Source organism: Triticum dicoccoides, chromosome 3A (assembly GCF_002162155.2).
Source record: "Triticum dicoccoides isolate Atlit2015 ecotype Zavitan chromosome 3A, WEW_v2.0, whole genome shotgun sequence".
NCBI classification, from domain to species: domain Eukaryota; kingdom Viridiplantae; phylum Streptophyta; class Magnoliopsida; order Poales; family Poaceae; genus Triticum; species Triticum dicoccoides.
This window is the reverse complement of record NC_041384.1, coordinates 542,108,900-542,133,000: the sequence shown is the minus strand read 5'-3', so window position 1 is coordinate 542,133,000 and position 24,101 is coordinate 542,108,900.

The window sequence follows — 24,101 nt, the reverse complement described above, 5'->3', positions numbered from 1 at the left end:
CTCCTCTCCGTGCTACCGCGCTTTGGTCTGCGACTCGTCGCTGGTTGGTCGCCGACGGGCTCCGATGGCGGCGCGCTGCGGTGATGCCGGTTAAGGTGGTTCTCCTCTCGGTTCTCTCCTCTTTTCTCCGCTCGATCTATCATGTATGACCGGTTTTGGATCTAGGGTGTGTGTTGGTTGCAGATCCGCTGTTCTCCTCTTCGTTGGTCCTGGGTCCGCTGCACCGTTCTTCGATATGCGGGGTTGGTCGCCGACGGGCTCCGATGGCGGCGCGCTGCGGTGACACCGACTAAGGTGGTTCTCCTCTCAGTTCTCTCCTCTTTTCTCCGCTCGATCTATCGTGTATGACCAGTTTTGGATCTGGGGTGTGTGTTGGTTGCAGATCCACTGTTCTCTTTGCTGGGCCTGGATCCGCTGCACCGTTCTTCGACCTTCGGGTAAATTTTGCTTTTGTCCCGAGCCATGTGGTCTTCTTCAACCGAGATGGGCTTTTGACGTTTCTGACGGCTGCAATGTTCTTTGCAGTTGCTCCTGCTTGGTCAGCGAACCTGCTCGTCCTCGTTTGTGTGCTGGTCTTTGCGTCTTGCTCCAAGGATCTGCAGGTCCATTGCACTTTCCCTTTCTCTTTGTTGATAGGCCTTTTTTGTGTCTTGTTTGACTCTTGTGCATATGTGTGCGTGTGTTGGTTGGCTCGTTGTGGCATGCCTGTCGGTCGGGTGTGTTCGTGTGTTGTTCGTGTGCGGTGTGGTCTTTGTCTCTGAGTGGATTTTAGTTGTTCTTGCTTTTGTCTTGTTTGCCTGGTGATAGGTGACAGGTGTGTGTCTTTTACTGCTTTTTTGGATCTTGCTACTCTGGATAGGTTCCTGGTGAATGGAATTTTGTTTTTACCACTCCATTAGGTGCTTGGCTTTGTCTGGGTTCATAGGATTTGTTTGTTGGTGGTTTTCTACCAACTTTTGTTTCCTTTCGAATTTTTTCAGGTACCTGCCCTTTTACTTATCAGGGGGTTGGGGGAAGATCTGCTTTAGACTTACTTATCTTTAGCTTTGTTGGGTCCCTTGGTTAGTTCCTCTGTAGGGGATTTTTGTTTGTTTCATGTCCATGGATTTGGCGAGGTCTAGCTAGATCACTAAAGAGTTTGTTGTTTTGTATGTGGGGTTGTGTTTAGGAAGCCATGGATGTATGTTGGCATGTGCCTTTTGGGTTTGTTTAGGCATAGGTTCATGCTGGCATGTGCCTTTTGGGTTTGTCTGCTGGAATGTGTCCCATGTGGATCAACCTGTTGTGTGGATTCGTCCAATGGCCTTCTGAAAAAATGGAGAAGCATGGCATCTTCATGATCTTATGTTGGGTAGTGTGGTCTGGCTGGGTTAATATGACTTGGTCCTGCCTTGTTTGAATTCATTGTTGTTTATGTTGAGCCTTGCTAAGGATTGTTTAGTTCATTGTTGTTTTTGTTTAGCCCTGTTCAGGATTGTATAGCTCATATCATTGATTTGGGGTTGGTATGGCTTGGTCCTGCCTTGCTTTTATGTCATTGTCATTTGTGTTCAGCCTATTGAAGGTTGTATGGCTCGTCTCACTGATTGGGAAGAGTGTTTGGTATGGGTTCGGTGCATTGTGTTTCCAGGTGTTTTTTAGGTTCACTTTCATATATGTTTGTTATGTTGCCTCTTTGATTTGGGTGTTGCCTTTGTTGATGGTTTGCCTGTCTTCTACTCTCTGTTTTGTAGGTTGTTTCGGTCTAGAGGTTATTTCTTCGAGCCGGCCGTGTTGATAGGCCCTGTAACGTGGTGGTGTTGTTGGTTGCTTCGCACGGTAAGCTATAACCGGATTGATTTCCTGTTGTTGGTTATGAGATTAATTTTCATTTCCTTCAGTATATATGCTCATGCGTTTGTCCCTTTGTATGGTGTGCGTCAGTATTTTCTCGGTTTTCCTTAATGTGTCATTACTACAGGCATGTTTATCCTGCGTTCTTCCTGTGTGCCTCTGTTTGAGGCTGTTGCGAGCTACTGTCGACTGCCGTTCCATTCATATGTTCGAGAGGTGTCATCTGATGGTTCTCTACTTGGAGGGGTTGAGATCGATGTTCTTGTTAGGGAAGATGTAGTACGGTGCCAAACACATTTTTTCTGGGGCAGTTCGTTTGACGGCCGCTCCTCTTTATACGATCAGGCTGCTTATCAGGCGGTCCGGTTTTTACAGGGCGTTTATGGCTTTGTTATTGCGGATTACAATTATGAGAGCATGCTAGTGTATAAAGGTGTTGCGTAGTCGGCTGTGGTGCTTGCAGGCGCGCTTGCTCGGTCTACCTGGCCTTTGGTGCATTCAGGTGGACAGAGGAACACCGCTGGTGTAAATGCGAGTGTTCAGCTCTAGCTGTTGTATTCGCAGTTGGTTGGTTCGGTTCGTGAGTTATAGGGGCTGATTAGGAGAGTGTGGGTAGTCTGTGTCAGAATTATTGTAGTGTTCTATTAGGGATCTCTATAATAAACAATTCGGCTTTGTCATTAATTGAGGGTTCTTTGATTAATCATCCTGCCTAGGTTTCTCCTCTTTGGCATTTGTCTGTGTTTACATCTTCTGCATTTTCTGTTGTTTTATCTCAACATGCAGTACTTGCATTCATGTTTTCTCATTGTTGGTGATGGCTCGTCGTCGCCGTGTGTTACATGCTCCTGTTGTTGGTGCTCTGGGTGTTCGTAAGAGAAAGAGTATGTTGTCTTGTGTGGTTGTTTGTTTATGTTTTGTTTGGTATGTACGTGTTCACTTGTGTTGGCTCTGTCGGTTTCCCAGGAGATGGTTGGTTCCCCGTTCTCACTCCTGCCATGTCGGCTAGAAACCGAAAAAGGCGTAAGTTACTTAGGACCCTTCATCACCATGGTGTTACAGGTGCTGGTCTGCATGTTCCTGGGTGCATATTTATTTTGTTTGGTTGGTATGTTTCGGGTGTTGTTTCTCACAACAAATGCGTCTGTAGATCTTGGGTTTATAGATGGGTTACCAGATGAGTTGCCAGCTGATTGGACCGGGTTTCCTGCCGAGGTTGTTGACAATCTCAAAGGTACTAGGTGTTAGGTTCCTGATAATTGTGCTTTCTCCTTTTCTTATGATGGCTGGCCTTTGAGTATTGCATTTTCTGTAGCGTCCTATAAGGACAGGTCCTACCATGGTCCTCCCGAGTATCAATGCCCGCATTGTAAGGCCTCTTTTTGGTTTGAGGAGAGGGTCAAGTCGTCTTCTTCATGGGTGCAACGTAAAATCATTTATAATCTTTGTTGCAAAGGTGGAAAAGTCGTTGTTAAACCCTTCAAGGAACCACCCGCTTTGTTGAATCGCTTGTTATCTTATGATGGTGATCATGTTTCCAAGCAATTCCTGACTAAGATACGACAATACAACTGCATGTTTGCATTTACATCTATGGGGGCGACCATTGATCGTTCGTTAGAGGGTACGCGGGGTCCTAACCTTTACAAGATTTGTGGTTAGGTCCATCACCGTATTGGTTCTCTTTTGCCATCGAAAGATGAGTCGCCTAAATTCGCTGAGATGTATATTTATGACACTGCTAATGAACTGGATCATAGGATGAATGCAGTCAATGTAGATGGTACTTCCTCAGGACAGTTAGATCGTTCTATTGTGGAGGGTTTAAAGGATATGCTTGACCAGAACAATTCTTTGGTTAAGAAGTTTAGGATGGCTAAAGAGAGGTTAGAGGAGCATCCAGCTGAGCGTATAGCTATTAGGATCATTGCGCCTGGTGAAGGTGATGGTCCACAGTATAACCTGCCCACGGCTAATGAGCTGGCGGCCTTGGTTGTTGGTGATTTTACTTTAGACGCATCTTCTCGAGATATCATGATACATGATAGGGTTGAAGGGCTGCAGCAAATTAATTCTTTGCATCCAGCCTATATGCCATTGCAGTATCCATTGTTGTTCCCGTATGGTGAGAGAGGTTTCCAAATTGATGTTCCATATAAAGGATTGCGGGCCGGGGAAAAGACCAGGGGTAAAGTTACTATGCAGGACTATTACTGTTATGCGTGTCATTATCGCCCGGAATAGCCAAATCCTTACTTATGTTATGGGTCTTTGTCTTCACAAATTGTTGTTGACTGTCGCGCTTGCATTGATGAGCAGCGACTTTGGTACATACTTAGGCACCAGGATGTTTTTCGATCTGAGCATATGCAGGGTGTTACAGATGCAGTTGGCTAGGGTTATGTCAATGGCTGGTCTGTTGGGAAAAAAACTATTTTCCCGTCGAGTCATACTGGTGGGAAACGTTACTTTCAGGAGAACTTCAAAGATGGTCTTGCAATCTGTCGAGTGCATGGTGCCCCTGATATTTTTATTACTTTTACATGTAATCCAAAGTGGCTTGAGATCGCTGAGGCCTTACTGTTAGAACCTGGACAAAAGCCACGTGATAGGGCTGACATTGTTGTTACGGTCTTTAGCATGAAACTTGATGAATATCTAGATGAGATTAAGTCGGGGCGTGCCTACGGTCCTATAAAGGCTGGTACTATCTTTTGCCCTTTCAGTCGGTCTGCTCTCTGAGATTTTCTGCTTAGTTCATATGTGTTTCTCTGTTTTTTTGACCTGCTGTTGTTTTTGCTTTTCAGTTCTATACAGCATTGAGTTCCAGAAACGGGGACTGCCACATGCTCATATCCTTGTTTGGTTGAAGGGAGATCATTCAAATGTTAGTGCAGATGTCATTGACTCCTTTGTGTGTGTCGAGATCCCAGATCCTCTTGTTGATCCACTGGGTTATTCATTAGTTTCTGAGTTTATGATGCATGGCCCGTGTGGCGACATGAATGATAAGTGTGTTTGTATGAAAAAAGGTGTCTGCTCTAAGCATTTCCCTAAGAGTTTTCAGGATATGACAACCATAGATGAAAATGGATTCGCTTTGTATAGGCGTCGTGACAGCGGGCACCGTGTGTTTAAAAATGGTCACTATCTTGACAATAGATATGTTGTTCCTTATAATATGACCTTACTTAAAAAGTTTCAAGGGCACATCAATGTTGAGTGGTGTAACAAAACACAAGTTATGAAATATCTATTTAAGTATGTCACGAAAGGCCCAGATTTTTCAAAAGTGGTTTTGGAAAGAGCCAATGCTGAGAGCAACGATGATCATGCTTCTGCCTCTGATGGAGTGGATGAGATTAAAGAATATCGAAGCTGTAGGTATATATGCGAGTATAGTGGTTTGTGGCGTATATATGGTTTTATTATACACGGAAAGATTCCCTCTGTTGAGCGTTTGGTTGTTCATTTGCCAAATATGAACTTTGTTAGTTTCAGTGCCCAAGCAAATCTAGAACCAATAGCTAATTCTCACTTCCTAAGAAAAACAATGCTCACTGAGTGGTTCAAAGCTAATTTAGAGTTTGAGGAAGGTTTAGGATTGACGTACTATGATTTCCCTACTAAATTTACGTGGGATAGTGCTGATAGGTCATGGCATGTTAGAGAGGGCTGCCAAAAGATAGGCCGCATTTACTATGTTTACCCAACAGGTGGTGAGTTATATTACTTGCGGATGCTTCTTATGATTGTAAAAGGAGCAACGAGTTACGAAGACCTTAGAACCTTTGAGGGTGTTGTTTACGGTACTTTCAAAGAGGCATGCGCAGCTAGAGGTTTACTGGGCAATGATCTAGAATGGTATCGTGCATTTGATGAAGCGTCCATCTGGGGTTTTGGGCCAAGCCTTCGATAGTTGTTTGTTACTATGCTTATTCATTGTGGGGTTAGGGATGAGAGATTGTTCTTTGAGCGGTACTGGGTTACGCTTGCTGATGATATTAAGCATCGTGTTAGGCTTGCCATGGGTAATCTTGAATATGAAATGCCAATTGACCAACTTAGAGACCTGCTGCTTGAGGAGCTGACTGATGTGTTTGTTAAAAATGGGGCTCAGATAAGCGACTTTAATCTCCCTCCTAAAACATCCTTTGAAATGACTTTCTACGAAAATAGGTTGATCCGTGAGGAACTGTCGTATGACTCTGAAAAACTTGCAAAGGAAGCTATAGTTTTGCATGGGATGCTTAATGTTGATCAGCGAGCTGCTTACCAGACTATTGTTGACTGTGTTTTACAAGAAAATTCTGGTGTTTTCTTCGTTTCTAGGTATGGTGGCACTGGGAAAACTTTTCTGTGGAATGCTATAATCTCTCTCCTCAGGGGACACAAAAAATTGTTTGACTGTTGCGTCTTCGGGTGTTGCGGCTTTGTTACTTGCGGGTGGTAGGACTGCTCATTCTCGATTTAAAATACCTATTTTAATAGACCAGACCATCCTGTGTGATATCAAAAGAGGCACGCACTTGGCCAATCTTATAAGAGATACCTCTTTGATCATCTGGGATGAAGCACTTATGACAAGCAGAAGATGCTTTGAGTGCTTAGATCGAACTTTGCGTGACCTTCTGTCCTGTGATGATCCTTTTCTTGTTGATGTTCCATTTGGGGGGAAAATTGTTGTCTTAGGAGGTGACTTTAGACAAATATTGCCTGTTATTGAAGGTGGGTCTAGACCAGAGATTGTCGATGCAACCATAACAAATTCTCCTATTTGGAAATCTGTTTTGGTCCTGCGTTTGTCCATCAATATGTGTCTCTCAATGCCTGGTGCGGATCCTGTGTTACAGCAAGATGTGGCATTGTTTAGTAAGTGGGTGTTAGATCTTGGAAACGGAAAACTCCCAACAACCAAAAGGGAAGGAAAATCTGAAACCACATGGATAAAAATACCTGATGACCTCTTGATTCATACTGACGGAGATAACATTTCTGCCATAGTTTCGTCGACTTATACAAATTTTCTTGCAAACTATGATAAACCTGGGTACCTTCGTGAGCGAGCTATTCTAACCCCAACCAATGAGGTGGCTGAGAAGGTTAATATTTATGTGATGTCTCTTGTGCCGCAGAGTGGTCGAGAGTACTTAAGTTGCGACTCAATATTTGAAGCCGCTGATACTGTGAAAGAAAGCAATGTTTTTTATCCTCCAGAGGTTTTGAACGCGGTTTCTATGATAAATTTTCCTGAGCATAGAATATTCTTAAAACCCGGTGTTCCTATCATGCTTCTTAGAAATTTGAGTCAAGCCAACGGCCTATGCAATGGGACTCGCCTGATTGTTAGAGAGTTGGCTGATCGTGTGATTCAGGCTGTTATTATGACGGGTTCTCATATAGGAAACGTTGTCTACATGCCCAGAATAGATTGACAGGGAAGAAAACCAAATGGCCTTTCATCTTGAAGCGACGACAGTTTCCTATTAGATTGTGCTATGCGATGACAATAAATAAAAGTCAGGGTCAGACCTTATCTTCTGTTGGAATATATCTGAAGCAGCCTGTGTTTACTCATGGGCAGCTTTATGTTGCTGTGTCACGCGTCACATCTAGGAAATCCCTTAAGTTTCTTATAGAAGATAAAGACGAGAAGTACGCGTCTGAGACTCGAAATATCGTCTATCCCGAGGTTTATGCCTCGGCTGGTTCCTTTTGATCTTTCTCGCGTTGATCCTGTAGTGGTTACATATGCCTTTGCTTTTGTTTGGACTGTTTGTAACACTTTATGCTTTCCTACTATACCTGATTAGCATGTCTGCAATCACTACTGCATGTGCATATTTAATATCGTTGCCTTACTCGTCGTGATACTCTTTTGCCACGCTTCGGATAAACTTGCTGGCCCTGCAGTGTGAATATGCTTTTGGTCGTTTCCTTAGGTTCTCTTGTCCTGCTCGATGTTGTGTTTTGAGTGTGCCTGTCCTGTAACCCAGGACTTGGGACATGTCTCGTGTGATCCCGTCCGTCCCTATCGCTGTATCTTGCAGATGATTTTTTTTCTTCATGCAAGGTTCTTTTCTATAGCATTGTCAGTTTGTGAATGTGTGCCATTTGATACCCTCCGTTGCTGTTTTTCGGCTTTATATATGCTTTCCTTGATGCTCACTCCTTTCAAACTACTGTTTCCTTTTTACAGATGGAGTTTAGCCCTTTGTCTCAGCTTCGCCAGGGTACCACCATCTGGCGCATTCGTGTTTACGTCTCTAGGTTGTGGCAGCATCGTGGTGGAACTGACCACGACCCTATCAAGCATACAGATATGATCCTTTTGGATGCACAGGTATAGTGTCCATGCCCCTTTTTAATGGTTGTCGTTGTCCGCAGGCATTTACATATCCTTGTTTATATGGTTACTTATACTCTGCTCCTTCGATTGATAGGGCAATCACATGTACGCTGAGGTCCCAGAGAAGAACGTTGATAGCTTTATCGATCATATTGAAGAGGGGAAGATCTATGACATCCGAAAGTTCCTGGTTTTCCCAAGGAAATACGTTTTTAGACCGGTGGAAGGTCATTCAATGATAAAGTTTACAAAGCGCACTGAGCTTGTGGAGAGGACTGGAATGGAGGCGGAGTTCCCCTTCTGTACGTATGCGCTTACTTCGATAGCTCATCTCCCCAGGCCAGCAGACATGCCTGAGCGCTTTACAGGAGATTCTGCAAATGATCAGCTTCTGTCTTCTGTGTTTAGTTGGGGATCTTCGATAACCTCTTTTCCTTCCTTAGATGTCATTGGTTTGATTACTGGAATTTCTGAGGCTGTTCAGTATGTTAGTGCAAGCCGGACTGAGCCTTCCACTAAACGAGTTATTCATTTGAAAGATCTCACGTATGATCCCGATGTTTCCTGTGTCTTCAGAAGCATGTACATTTTGCAAATGGTTCCCTGTACCTAAGCACGTATTGGTTTAATTTACGCAGGGGCCATCAGATCACGATCATACTGTGGGGAGAAGCAGCCCTGAATTTTGAAGCTGATGAGGTGATGAAGCTCAGCGGCACCGACCCTGTCATAGTCATCCTTGTTGGTACATTGGTCAAGACTTATGATGGTGAGGATACTTGATTTTGCTTAGCTAGGTTGTCACATCTCATATTTGGTACCTGCTTTGGTTTCTCAGTATCATACAAATAATTGTGGGCTCCTCCTTTAATATAGGTCACAGGGGTGTGAGCGGCAGTGCTGCCTGCCGATGGTACATCAATGAAGACCTTCCTGATATCCGTGACTTCCGCAACATGTGATTTAGTTTGTTCCTTCCTTTGCATCCAATATTTGTCTGTATGCACGCCTACTGATCGCTGCTCGCCCAATCTTCTTGACCAACTTCGAATGACCAGTGATGTGGGTCATCTATGTTTCGGAACATGATTCTTGTTTGTCGTTGACCTGTAGGCTCCGTGACAATTTCACTGCTATTCAGCATATCAATTTACCTGGACAGACAGCTGCTGAAGTGGATGCGCAGGTTAACTTAGAGACAAAACGGTTCGAGAACTGGCTAATCTGGATATGTTTGATAACCGGGTAATTAATTTACCATACTGGTCTTTCCGTTGAGAACCGATTGTTCTTCGACTGTTTTTATCTAACACATTTCCCTGCTTTGGTTATAGGATGCCTGGTTCTTTTGCACGGCTGTTCTCAGCAGACTTAATCCTTCTCAACGTTGGGGGTTCTCTTCATGCACTACCTATCACAAGTCTTCCCTTCCAGATGGTACTGCCTACAGATGCTCAGATCCAGCTTGTGCTGGAATAGATGCAATACCAAGGTAACTATCTGTTTGGAGAACCATGCCTACTACCATATGAGCTATTTGTTTTGGTTTGTTGCTTTTATTGAGATACATCTTTGCCTTGTCTTGAAGGTACCGGATTTGTTACGTTGCAAGAGATGATGATGCAGAGGTCAATGAGCCTGGCGAGGCTGAGTTTATCTTCTTTGACAGAGTGGGAAGGGAGCTGGTTGGAGCACCACTTGTAAGTCTTTTACGCCATGGGCGATCACCTATTGCCCCGCTTCTAGAGATTGTCCAGTCTGCCCGCGGAGACCCTGTCACACCACGAGAGCTCTCTGCTGTTATCTCAAGGAAATTCCGTTTCGTTGTCTCCATATCAAGCAAGTGTTTCACCAGTGATGATGATGAGCTGTCATTCCAGGTGCTTAGGATTGACACGCCTCTAGGAAAGCAGCCACAGTCTTCAGTAGCGTATCGAGCTTCAAGTGTAACAACTGGAGCAACTAGCTCGGGATCTTTGCCAAATGAGAGTCCTCCTCCTTTAACAACGCCATGTGCACCATCCAGCAGTCTACCCCCTGGCAGTTCCACGCCCCCACTTTCGGTTGTCAACACCCCTGAGGTTCAACTCCATTCTTATCGCGTTTGCTCTTATAGATTGGTTATTTGCTCTGTTTCTTTGCTTTGCCCAGTCATTTGATCAATTTTTCCCTTTTCGATAAGAGCCAGGCTCTGCTTTCTGCTTTGTCATCCCTGCCTTCTGTGACGAAGCCATGTGTGGCTAGGTCAGTGCAGTTACACTCAATTTAACATTTTCCTTTTGTGCTGGTGATGCACCTTTGTGTTTCATACATTTTCTCTATCTTTTACAGCGGTGTGGCATCTGAGGTTAAATCAAAGGCTCAACGGGGACTTTTCAAGGACAATACGCCTGTCTCGGCTGCCCCTATGATATCTGATCCAGTTGACAATCCTCTTGATGATGAGGACTGCGACGGCTTGGTAATTTCCCCATCATCTATCTTTGCAAATATCTCTTGCCGATCTATACTTATTTATGTATACATCTTTCCTCTCACAGGGCAACAGGTCTGTCACTGAGCAGGAGAGATCACCCCTGCTTGCTAGTTCCACCGAGACAGATGCCCTGCCAGTACCTGATCAGGCTTCTGATGCAAAGAAGTAAGCTCTGTTTCTTTACTTGTGTCCGGGCATTTTGCTTCCATTGCAAAACGATTTAATTTGCCTTGCTATTTTCAGGCCTCGCCTGTCTGTGCCTGCTGATGCTCGAGGCAACCCGAGCAAGCGGGGGAAAAAGAAGTAGGAATACCGCCTGGGTAAGCACATAGCATTCTTTTTTACGATTTCATTTTAGGTGTCTTGTAACCCGCGTTTACACCAACTGTTCTCATCGATGGTTTCCTATTTTTCTGGCTGTTGTTCCAGGAGGCAACGCAACTTTTGGAGATCCAACGCTTTTGGGTAGTGTCATTGTAAATTGGTGGTTCCTTACCGGTATGCTTGTACGAGCGATTCCCCTGCTTGAGCTACCGCTCGCAGGCACTTAACACCACATCACTTGGTTGCTTATGGGTGACAATGACTGCGATCAGTCATGTTGCTGTCCATCCGGACTGTCATGCTACCTGGCTAGAAACCGTCTTTTTGACAGGTTTGGATGACTTGGCTCACTCTCTACAATTTCATTTCCAGGTTTACATATGTATGATGTCTTGTGCTTATTACTTGTCCGTTGCATCTGTCCAGGATACATGATCAATGCATCCGTGCATGCCCTGGACTCGACGCCTGAGGTGAAATGGGAAGGCGAGTGGCTGGACATGCCCTGTGAAGTACTTTTGGCCCTGTTGTTCCAGTTTCGGTCATGGCGATATCTGTGTGTGGAGGGCAGAAGTACTTGTGTCAGGATTATTACCTTTGTAAATCAAAAGGCGATTGATACACTCTGATCACATCGTCGTGGCTCTGCTTTGTACTCTAGATGTTTATGAATCGTTGAACCTAATCTATGCCCGTGTTGTCTTTCTTATTTTAATTTGTGTAAGCTTTATCTCTTGGCTCCCGTGTGGGTTGTTTCTTATGTCTTGCTCGGTTCTGGTGTTAACAGGTTATCCTGATAAATTATTTGGCAAAGTAAGCACTCTGTGTTATCATGTGTATCATGTTTGGTACATCCTCATAGCCCCTCTGGTTCATACCCCTCCTGGAGGACCTCTGCTTATGCAAGGTACCTTGCATTAGCTTTTGCTTCCAAGCAATTGCACCACTATATAGGCAGGGCTGTAATCGGTCTGAACCATGGCCAGGTTCAGAGCTATATAAACTTCTCATGTACTGCCGAGTCTGAATTTTCGACCTACCTCTTTAGTTTGAGTAAGTGAACTAGCTGCATTCATCCATATGATAGTATCTGTTTTCTCTTTTGAATTTCCATCATGATATTATAAAACCGTGGCCGATGCATCAACGACCCGCTTGCTATTACGTTGTTGTTTTTTCCATGAGAACCATACGCAGCTTTAACCCTCTCATGGGCTTCTGATTTGGCCCACCTGTATATCAGTCTGCATATGCTGCCCGTCTGCTCCGTTAGGTTTCCAGCTTGGTTTTTCCCCCTCCGGTCGGTGGCGCATCTAGGGTTTCGCCTTCTCATCCTTCTGGTAAGATTCTTCTTGCTTCCATTCTCCTCTCCTGATGTAATGGCGTGCCACCCCATACTCCCAATGTCCAGGCCTTGTCATTGCTTTCCTCGACGTGCCATTACGTGTTCCTAAGCTTCTGTGTGCCTTCAAAAATCTCCTTGCACTTCTTTTTGATTTTGATTGTATCGATCTAGAGTACCCACATGTTCTTTGCCTTATTCTTATCGCATCTGGAATCTAACAACGGTTATCTTGGTGCCGTTCTTGTCAGATGGCTTGTGTTGCTCTGTCCGACCTGCACGCCGGCTGGGGCGACCAATCTGTCTGTGTTCGTTTGTCACGCCTATGGCATTACCGTGGTGGTTTGGAGAATGGACCTGTCAAAGTTGTGCACATGGTTCTTCTGGATGCTCAGGTACAAATTAAAGCTATTTAGAAGTATATTCCTGATGCTCGGCGCTGCTGTCTGTTTAAGATAATGTGTTACTTTTGTAGGGTAACCATGGTTATGCAACTGTCCCAATGGATATTCTTGCCGCTCATATTAACATGCTACATGAGGGAGTGGTGTATGAATTTAGTCGATTTGCCGTGCTTCCTCAGCCAATCATTTTGAACCCCGTCGACGCACCGTTGATGATCAGGTTTACACAATTTACAGTCATAAAGATCTGTTTCCACCTAAACAACGAGTTCCCAGAGTGGACGTTCCACTTGACTCCAATTAACGAGCTGCCCCCTACAAATGATACTCCTCAGAACTACATAGGTGATGGAAATTACACCAGTGGTTCTTCTTATGTTCTACAATCCATTATTCTGCAAAAGTTGTTGTCTGTTAAATAGTAGGTTCGCATTTGCTCATGTAGATGTTATCGGAGTCATCACGGCAATCTCTCCTGTCAAAGCTATTCGGGTGCCTCACACACTTAGACAAGTATTCAAGCGACGTGTACTCCTATCTGATCATAAGTATGTGTTCTGGTTTCTTATCTTCATGTATTGTTTTATTTTTCTATTGGCCATTTTTCATAGCAGCTCATCCTATCGGTACCCTTCTGTTCTCATATTATTTTAGTGGCAACGAGCTTGGGATAACCCTCTGTGGTGAAAGAGCTATTCGATTTAACGGAGAAAGTGTTCATTTCATGGGCCAAACAGAACCAGCTGTAGTTATCTTTGTTGGTGTCACCGTTTTTGTTAATGAAGGTTCGCTAAGAAACAGACTGATGGATTGGTGCACTTCTTTCTTATTGTTTTTGTGTGTTTGACGATTGTGACGTTTGCCATAAGCTAGGATCTAAAGAGTTGTCTGGAGGATGTGCCTGCAAATGGTATGTCAACCATGACATACCAGATATAAATTTATTTAGGAGCAGGTAAGGAGTGTTGGGCTATTCATATGACATTTCTTCTTTCTGGCTTATACTTATGTACTATGTCGTCTTTGTTTGTGAGGCTCCCACCCTCGTTCCCAGCAATTGAGCGCCTTCCTGCGCCGTCTAGCATTATCCTCCAGGCCCAACATGCTGATGTCCTTCCTACAGCATTATTAACCCACCTCATGAACATTAATCTATATCACAAAGAGGTAATAGTCCCTGATAGTATTAACTGTCTTTCTATATAGTGTTTATGATTTATGCATTTGCAAGAATGCTACTAATACACCGCCTTCCTTTGCATCATAGGCAGGCACGTTTTGATGCAATGTGATAATTACAAGGGTTTCGCATTTGAAAAAATGGTGGGCCACCTTCTGTACGTCCTGCCACTATATGTCCATGCCAGCTGCGACGTCGCTCACTCAGCCTGATGTATATACATGTGGGCGCCATGGTTGTTCATCTACCAGTGCAACAATAGGGTAAAAAGAACTCGTATTTACATTGGTTCATAGTATTTCTTTTGCTTCTCTTATAGTTTGTTTGCTAATGACCAGGTACACATTATTTGTCCTTGCAAAAGACCGAAGCGGAGAAGCCGAGTTTGAATTGTTTGGATCGAAAGGGCAACAGATTGTCGGTCGATCTGCTGGTCAGGTCATTCGCAATAACATGCGTCATGACCCTGCTATTCGCAATGTTCATGTGGCAGCCTCGATGCTCAGGAAAACCCCTCCTGGACTTTTAGGCTTGCTTGGCATGAAATGCACGTTTCATGTTCGTGTGTCGTCTGACGGTTTCTTTGGAAGGTGGCCGGCGTTTCATGTCGATGCTATTGAGTCATTCGAGGCTCTGAAGACCAACCTCTCTGTCATGGATCTGCTTACCCCGTCGTGAAGCCACACCGTCGTGCAACTGCTCATGAAATTGATGTAGATATTCCCTGCAGTTGATCTCTGCCCTGCTAACTACCCTCTTGGTCTTTTGGCCTAAACCTTTTTAGTACGATGAATGTTGATACACCAGTATGTATGGACCATGTTATATTAGCTACGCCTTTGTTATCTTTTGCCTTAGGCTCAGGCTACTCTCAAAAAGACGATAAGATAAGACGTTTTTGCACATTCCAGTTGGCTAGCTGATCAGTCTATTTTCCTAAATGTACGTCTGCTTGTCCTCATGCTATGTTGATGCTCATCTAAATTGTAGGTTTGTGATGCGACCGCTATATTGTCTACTACTGATGTGATTGGTTATAAGCAATTTATACCATGCCTTTCCATTTGTTTTGCCATTGCATTCTTCGTTGCAAGTGGATTTTCATGAGGTTATAACAGTTTAGACCACGCCTCCAGCCTTGGTTTCTGTTGTACTGTTAGGTGCTATTGATTTTCCCATGGAGGGGCGATGCTCACAAAATAACATTTTTACTTCGGTTACACATGAATTTAGTATCAAGCCAAATCTATAATGCAAATCTTGGTTAGCGAGTTGAAAAAATGTTCATCACTCTCAAATTTTATTCATCAAATATTAAAAGTTGTTACTCGTTGTTAAAAAATGCTCGTATAAATTTGTTCGTCAAATTAAATAAAATGTTTATTCTCATTTAAAACATGTGCCCTCTCTTGCCATAATGACCGCTTCTTTTACATCGTCCAGTTTTGTTAATATTTTTAACCTTCTTAAATGACGAGTTACTCCTGAGAAAGAAGATACATAAATTCAACAAAAAGCGAAGAGCAAAAGTAATAGAAAATTAATTAAAGAAACTGAAACACTCAGCCTCGTTCATGGCCCGGCCCAATAGGTATTCGGCCGCACGGGATAGGCTGATTTAACATGCAGAGACACCTGACGCAGTGAATAGGCATGCAGCCCATTTAAATTCTTTTGGGCTTCCATTCGCCAGACCCGTAAGTAGAGGCTTGTTGTATTTCCTTCTTTGCTTTATCCAAACTAGGTCACACCTGGGTCATTTCGTTCGCCTTCTCGGCTGCGTTTTGCCCTGGCCTCTTGCCACGCCGCCGCCGCCGCCTACCATCGAGCCTCTGGTCTGCGCCTGCACTTCCCCCTTCCTGCCTCGACTTCTCTGTGAAGGTACAACCGCGCTTCGATTGGCAGATGACCTTGCTTCCTTTTACCGTTCGGTTCATGCTTTCGTCTTCTTGATCTCCAAGATCCACCGATTGCACTTTCAGGTTTCTATGTTTGGCCAGGAGCCCCAAGATCACGGCTCTTCAAGATCGGCTGCCTCCACCAACAATAATCTGCGGGCGCTTGCCCAGGTTGGTCCGGCCATGCTCTTTCCTTTGTTTAGTTTCCATGGTAGGGGCAAAACATTTTCTCTTTGATAGATATGTAAACGACAATATGTACCCTGGACACAGGTTGGGCTAAACGAAAAAGAAACTGAAGTAAGAAATTGGATTTGTGTAGATAGGCAGTTTGATTAAACAAAAATCCATGAATTTTGATGGATCAGACCTTTTAGACTATAGTTAGGTATGCTACCTTGAAATGCTACACACAGTTCAGTGCACCTGCTCTGTCCTTGCCTTCTTGGCTGATTAAGTGTTATATAGTTTTCTTGATTTAGTAAATCGAACCATATATTGACCGCCTTGATATTCTTAAAATCATTCCTATACATATAATAGTGTCCTGCTATTCATCCGTTGGTAATTCACATCCTGTCGTACTGCAGGATGCTACAAGGGTGTTCAAAATCCCACACAAGGTGATACTTGAGATGCTCCTTGCAAACCTTGGCCAAGGCCCACCCCAGTACGAGAATGCTATCCATGAGGATAGTAAGGTTCGCGTTACAGTTAACTTCAGCACTTCTGGTCTGGATCCTGGAGGCTCAATTGTCGACGTGTCTGTGCCAGGAGAGTATTGCATAGACGAGGTCACTGCCGAAGATAGCGCTGCTATCAAAGCAGTCAGATACATAGAGACTATGACCAACACGGTTGTCAGAGACATAAACTATGCAAAAACAAAGCGCCAGGAAAATCGTATCGCCTTTCTTGAAAATCGGATCAAAGAATCAGAAATCAAAAGCAAGAAGCTTAGCAGAGGTTGGCATCTGTCTACCAGATGTATGTACTACTTTTCTGAATAAATGCGAAATGCGGCTGCGATGAACCTCCCTTTTGGAGATCTCCCAGATGTAGTTGAATACAGGAGCGGCCGTCTCGCAAAGGCGCTGCAAAGAAGAATGTGATGGTGAATATCCTTTACCCCAGGATATCACCAGCTGCATTATCCGTGGAAATATCTTCTAATTCTGTGGATAGGATGTGCCCGCTTTTGTTTATGTGCTGTCACCATCTAGGTTAAACTAGGCTCTATCGAACATGCCCTTTATCGTTTAATGAGATGAAGGCAATGATTCCCTCGTTTCGTATTTACTGTTATGTACCATTTTTTACACTATCATTTGTGCCTGATCTCTACCATGCTTCCTATGCTCAGCCTATTTAATTATGCATGTCCTTTGCCTGACAGAATTATCATAGCTTCATCCTCACCCAGTTAATTTATCTTTTTCATAGATGATGATATGGAGATCGTTGAGATTTCGGGTACATATCTACTCGGAGGTATATTAGATAAGCTCGACCTTCCAGCACCGCGCTATCACTCTCAGACACATCGAAGGGGCCAGTTTGTGACTGATGTTACATTTTATCCCTCGAAAGATCATCTGCGACACCCGCCTACACCGGTCCAGCTCTCGAGCTCTCCCCTGCATAACTTGCAGAACACAATAGATGTAGTTTCTCAAAAGGCAATACACTATATGGAAGATAACCAAAGCAAGGTTTTGCAAGACTACAACTATATTGAATTGAAAAGATCAGAGGAGGCCAACTTACAGCTTACTGACCTACTAGTTGAGAAAGATGAAACGATCAAAGGGCTAGCAATGACCACTGGTAACTACATAGGTGCTATCTTTTCAATCTGTGATCGGATATCTTCCTTGGCTGTATCTGAGTCACTTCCAGCTGGGCCCGCGCTAGCCGTTGAGTTGGCTAGGAAGATTTCAGAAGTTGAGCGTGCTGTTGCTCGGCTGAGCAAGCTTTCACATGACGCTCTTCAGCTCCTCAGGGTTGCATTTGGTTATCCAGAGGAACAAAACGATGGTGACTCGGATGCCCACATCCTCGACCTTTAGAATTTAAACGACCAACTATGAAGACAATTTACCTGTTGTCCTTTTGGTTCACGTGCTGTAATCCCGGTGATTTGGTGTTGAACTTAATTAGTACATGCGCCTATATAACTGCCTTATTCTATCCTGGGTGTGCTGGGCTAACTCTCTCTGTTAAATTACATTCCTTTAAAACTATCTCCTTCTCCGTCGCAGTTGGTTATCGTTGGCCCATCCCAAAAGCATCTTAGATCAGAAGGATAGATACAGCACATTAGCGATGATGGCATTTTCCTTTTTCCTACGCGTTATGTGCTATTGTCTTAAATCACTCTCGCTGCCCGGTGGGCTTCTCTCGACTGGGCCCACCGTATCCCAGTGGATGGGTAGGAGTCCTGGTACAAAAGAACCGGACGATCGCTAGACCACCGGTTAGATCACCATCACCAGAAAAGGACACGTGCGGCCTCCCTACTTGGCTAGAGTGGCGGCTTCTACTGTTCGTCACCGGTGCGGGAGGTGATTCTATTCACTCACCGTCTCACATACGCATCCAACCACTCGCTCTGATCCCCTTCCTCCACTTCACTCCCCTGCTTCTCTCCTCGTAGTTCCCCTCAGACGCATACCTAGATCCACGCTACTGCTCAAATCGATGAGCGGTGCGAGATGAAGAAGAGCACATCTAGCTACAATTGATCTGTATGGGTATTTCTCCTCCCGCCGTTGTATTTCGATCTGGTTCGTCTATGGACATGGGTTTGCTAGGTTTCCTAAGTGTTGTTCCTCCCCCTCTTGCAGCCCGAGCTCTTCCCTTCGATTCGCCGTCTCTGAGAACTCTAGGCCAGCTAAATCATTCGCCAACGCTCGGTTCTTATCAGAAGGTAATTTCTAAAATCTAACCCTGCTTACAATAGATAGGTGCGAGTTAATGGCCCTGAACTTGATGCGAACAGATATGCACCTAGATAAAAAAACAGATCCTATAAATAAAGACACAAATTTGCAATGCCATATGCATACCCACATTTAAATATTATTGGTTTATCCCCTGTCCTTTCATCATTACTGAACCACATCGACTTGTAGAAATAGTATAATCACCGGCCCTTTTGCATGGTTAAGAATACTGTGAGGACTAAATTAACCGTACTTGCATTTTATTCCAATCCAAGCCCTCTGCTGAATGAGATCCTAGCTCTCACTTCATTTATGCATACAAAATTACAAATAAAGCATTTATAATCCATTGCCCTTCCAAAGAAGGTATCTCATTCTCCATCTTGTTTTGTTAGTACTCCTCTTCCAAGCACAGCCTCGAACCTAACTACATTTTATAAAGTACATACCTATTGCCTCGCTGAATTTACTGCATGCGTTGATTTCTCTTTCTCACAAACTACAACAGACAACGAATAAGAATCATATGTTCGATTGCATCCAAAGCATTGGCTTGCTTGCTTACTCTTCCATTTTAAAAATAAGTGTTGTTTCCGATGTCATACACTCTTACTACACTATTATTTTTGGACCAGGTTTCAACATGAACCCTGTGGACCTTCCTTCCAAAGTCATCCTGGATGCTATGTTTGACAAAGTCGGCCTTCCAGCGGCCGCCTACTCTGCACGTGCAGTTCATCGCGGGTGCCTTGAAGTCACTGTCGCCTTCCATCCAATTGCCAGTGAACTGGAGCGTCCTGTTAGTCAGACATATATTTCAACCTCTGCTTTCACTGATCTGGAAGAAGCGCAGAATCATGTTGCGCATAAAGCCATGGAATTCATGGAGCAGGAACACAGTGTGGTCCCAGGTGATTATAACTATAGCAAACTTCAATCTGCTAGGCTTAATAACGAGTCACTGCGTGAGCGTCTGAAAGAAAAGGATCGCAATATCGAAACACTAAAAAAGGTCAATACATCTCTGGCGCAGCAACTGGAAGAGAAGAACAACACTCTTGACTCCATTATGAAGACAAACAAAGACATGATGGAGAAGGTGGCTGAAAGAGATGATGTCATTGAATCCATTAAAAATGTCAATCAAACACTACTGAAGCAGCTTGGTGAGAAACAAGATATAATAAAGAAGCTCAGCAAAGGCTGGGATAACTCACTGGATACCGGATTTTCAGCAACCATCCAACTTCAACGTCTCATTGACGAGGGCATGTCCCCTGGATCAACGCAGGCAGACATTGAGCTCAATACGACTCTCCAGAATGCTCGGCACATATGTGAGTACCTTGAGTAGAACACCATCCTTGCTGTTGAGTACCTGCAGTCCATTGGGACATATCCATATGACCCAAAGTCAGGCTTTACTGATGAGGAAGACAACTGTTCAGTAGACCCCGAGCCCGTGCCACTAGAGAATCCACCCTACATGAGAAGTTGGCTGGATGATGAGGAGATCTTTGACAGTGAAGGTAATTGCTCTGCAGACTTCGACACTTTGCCCGAGGAGCACTTCTGATGCAGCATCGCCAACTTGCCGATGCAATCCTCTTGAGGATCGCTTGGTGGTATCAACTTGCTATCTTCTACTACGTGGTCTGTGCATCTTACATCTGCGCTACGATCGTTGCTCTCCTATGTAATTCCCTACCGAACTTATTATCTATTGTAAGCTATGTGGCATGTGCTGCACTACTCTACTCTATTATGCACTACCCCAACCCACTCAACTTATCTATGTAAATTATATGGTGTGTACCAGGGATGTACTCGATTAACTCCCAGCCTATCGAACTTAACTATGTAAATTATATTTGTCGTCGTGCTATTCTGAGCTATGCATGCAATCCTTAATTTGAACATGCTCTGTTGTATGGTTTGCATAAATGCTATGCCATCTGTGATGTGAGGCACTGCTTCTGTTTAATCATGCGCATTGACACTGATTGGCGCTTATATTCCCATCTAATTTACCTTATCACCATTGCCATTTTTTTCACTAACAGCATATAGCATCAACTATTTTACAGGCCACTCAAGGCACCTAGCCCAATGCACAGGCAGCCCACAAGCCACAAGGACGATGGGGCGGCCCATCAAAAGAGGCCCAACCAGCTAGGTTAACTATATACCAGCTCTCTTTGCATACTGTGTTTTCAGATCTGTTTCCCTCTCATTTCCACGACCCTGTTCTTCCAGTCCAGACGCCGCCATGGATGAACCCTCCTCTGCATCGACAACCTCGTCCATCAAGCTGCCCACAGATGATGAGCTGCTGGTCAAGGGCTTTCCTCCGGTTAGTTCCAGGCTGTTGTCATCTCATTCTCCACTTCATTCATCGATTTCATAAGCCTTTGCGTGCTGACAATTACGTTCTACCTTTTGTTAAATCAAAGCAATCTCCTATCTGTGTCACCATCAGCAAGCAATTCATTCTTGAACAAGAAATTGAAAGAATTGGTGGCACGATCCATCCATTCACTTTCGCGAACATAGACAGTGACGATGTGGGCATCTCTGTCTCTATTGACCTGCCCCCGCACAGCAAAAGCCTGTCAAGCACAACAAAGGAATTTCATGGACCAAGCATTGAATCTACATGTGTTGCCGCCCTTGGATACCTGCAGAAAACAGGCATAATCACGGTAGATGATGCAAATTTCGCGGAGCTGAAAAAATGCAAAAGAAAACTTCAGGCTGAGGAGTTCTGGTCGTCGACGCTCTACGATCAGGCCAGCGCCCTGCGTAACCAACTCTCTTTGCTGACCGCAATCAACCAGGGTCCCCAACCTAAGCCTAAACAAGAAGCTGATGTGCTACCTTCTACGCACAAGAATACTTCACGGGCCAATTACCAAATCATGTTGTCCGAGGTAAAACCGCACGCCAAAGTATCTTCATTATCGTGTGGTAGCACGTACTTCACGCTCGTTTCTCTTATAAGTTGCTTGCCCCCAGGATACCAGTGAAGAAGAAAGTGCGTCAATCCCGGTCACAGCAAAAAATAATAGGTGCTCTCCATTCCATCTTCTTATCGCTGTCTTCACATACAACCCAGCTGTGGCTTCTGTGTCCTAACTACACAATTACTCATTGTCAGCATCTATCGTCTACCTTCTAAAAGTAACAAGAAGATGAGGACCGCACGTCGCGCACTATTCCCTGGAAAATAGAGCGCCACACACGCTATTGCAGGTAGACATACATCATCTCCTAGACCCGTCTCAAAGAACATCACACATTATTGTTCACAATTTCATATGTTTTTTCAGGCTTCCATCATTACAACAACATGATGGAATAAGCCATTCTCCGAGTCTACGTTGCATTGAACCTTGCTAGATTCAAGACCCGTCGCTTTTGTCATACACGCAGCTTGATCTTGCAACTATATAGCACTATGTATAAATGCATGAATTCTTCTGTTATGCTACTCCGGATTAGATGCAAATCACATGCTTTTGTACCTCCCCACATCTTCCTGTCATGTAATGGATATATTATGATCATATCATATATCTATTTACGTCGAACGAAGGCAGTTTACATTCAAGCTTTATTGCCCCTCAACAATTAACATTATAATCTATCTTTTCAGCATGTTAGGATCATCTCCATTTAGGGCATCTTCAGCCGCGCCTCCAGAAAGGCCTCCCCAGGTGTTTTTTTGCGCCGCCGCCGAAAAATCGGCCCAGTCGCGCCCCAAGGAGCCCGATTTTCGCCGGCATGGGCCGAAAACAGCGTCGGCGGACCTAGGCCAAACCCGGCGCGCTGGGGGGCGCCCGGGGGCGCCGGGGCGAACTGTTTTGGCGCGAAACAGCCGTGGGTCCGCCGCGTCAGCGACTCTACCCTCTTCTCGCCCCTTCATCGTCCTCATCGCCTCGTTTCCCGCGGCGAATCAATGCCAAAGCTGTCGCGCTGCCGCGCCGGTCAGCCTGCGCCATCGATGCCTCACGGGCGGCGCAGTGAAAACCGGACGACGCGCGTCCCTCGCCCTCCCTCGCCCGCCACACGTACTCACGGCGGCTCGCGCACGGGCGGCGCCTCGGCCTATATAAAACGCGCCCTAGCGCACCCGGCGACTCGTACTCTCTCGCCGTCGTCGTTCCTCCCTCTCCTCTCTCTCGCCGTCGTCGTTCCTCCCTCTCCTCTCTCTCGCCGTCTCCAGCACCCATGGCCGAGCGCTTCCCAGGCGACGGCACGGTGGCGAACGGCTTCGGCCGCCGCCATCTTCACGAGAGCGAGGCTCGCCTCCTTTTCGAGGCCGAGTACCCGGTCCCGCCGGACATGCGGGTACCCGGGGCGTGGAGGATCAGCGCCGGCGTCGTGCCGGTGCCCCCGATACCCACCGGCGCACGCATCCGCTCGTCCCTGCTGCGTGCGGCGAGGGAGGAGCCACGGTACATCCCCGACAGCCCGCTCTGGGAGCCTTATTTCCGCCGCCGTCACGCCGAGCAGCTCGAGGCCACCAACGGCGTCAAGCCCTCCGGCAGGCTCAACGCCGTCGGCCGGCGTTGGTGGTGGGGCGTGCCCGGGCGCATGTTGGAGGCCGTCCTCGAGTACATCGAGGGCGGCAACACGCCGCGCCTCGAGTACACCGCTCCCCCGTCCTTCACACGCCGCCGGGGAAGCTCCTGGACCCCGAGGCGCATGGAGACCGGGGGGTCCTCCTCCTCGTCCGGCGGCTCCCCCTGCCTCCACCTCCGCCCCGTCAAGCCGGAGCCCCAGGGCGCGCCTGTCAGCGCGCGCACCCGCAGCTCCGGCATCCGCATCGGCGAGAACGCCTCCCCCACCGGCCGCTTCGTCCTCGTCGAGCCCAAGCCAGAGCCCAAGCCGGAGCCCGACCTTCCCGTGGAGTACGAGGAGATAGCCCGGCGTGGCTTCTCCGATGAGGACGCCCTGCGATGGGCGCGGGACGACTACCTCCGCGACGAGATGGTCCGGCAGCGCCGGGCCCTGGAGGAGATCACCGCCCGCAAGCGTGGGCGCGAGGACGAGCACGGCGTCGTGGTCCTCAGCGACGACGACGACGATGCCGCCGGACCGTCCAACCCACGGCGGCAACCGGGGGAGGGATGCAGCAGGAACGGCGGAGGCGTCGGCGGGGGTGACGACGACGACGACGGCGGCGGTGACTACACGCGGTTCTACCGCCTCCTCGGCATGTAGAATCGCGTGGGCGGGCGGCGACGCGGGCGGCGAGGGAGACGGCAGGGGTAGCCCGCGGTAGTTTTCCCCGTTAAATTTGAGTCGTGTTTGCGCCGTATTTGACTTTTTTAAAAATCCGTGGGGG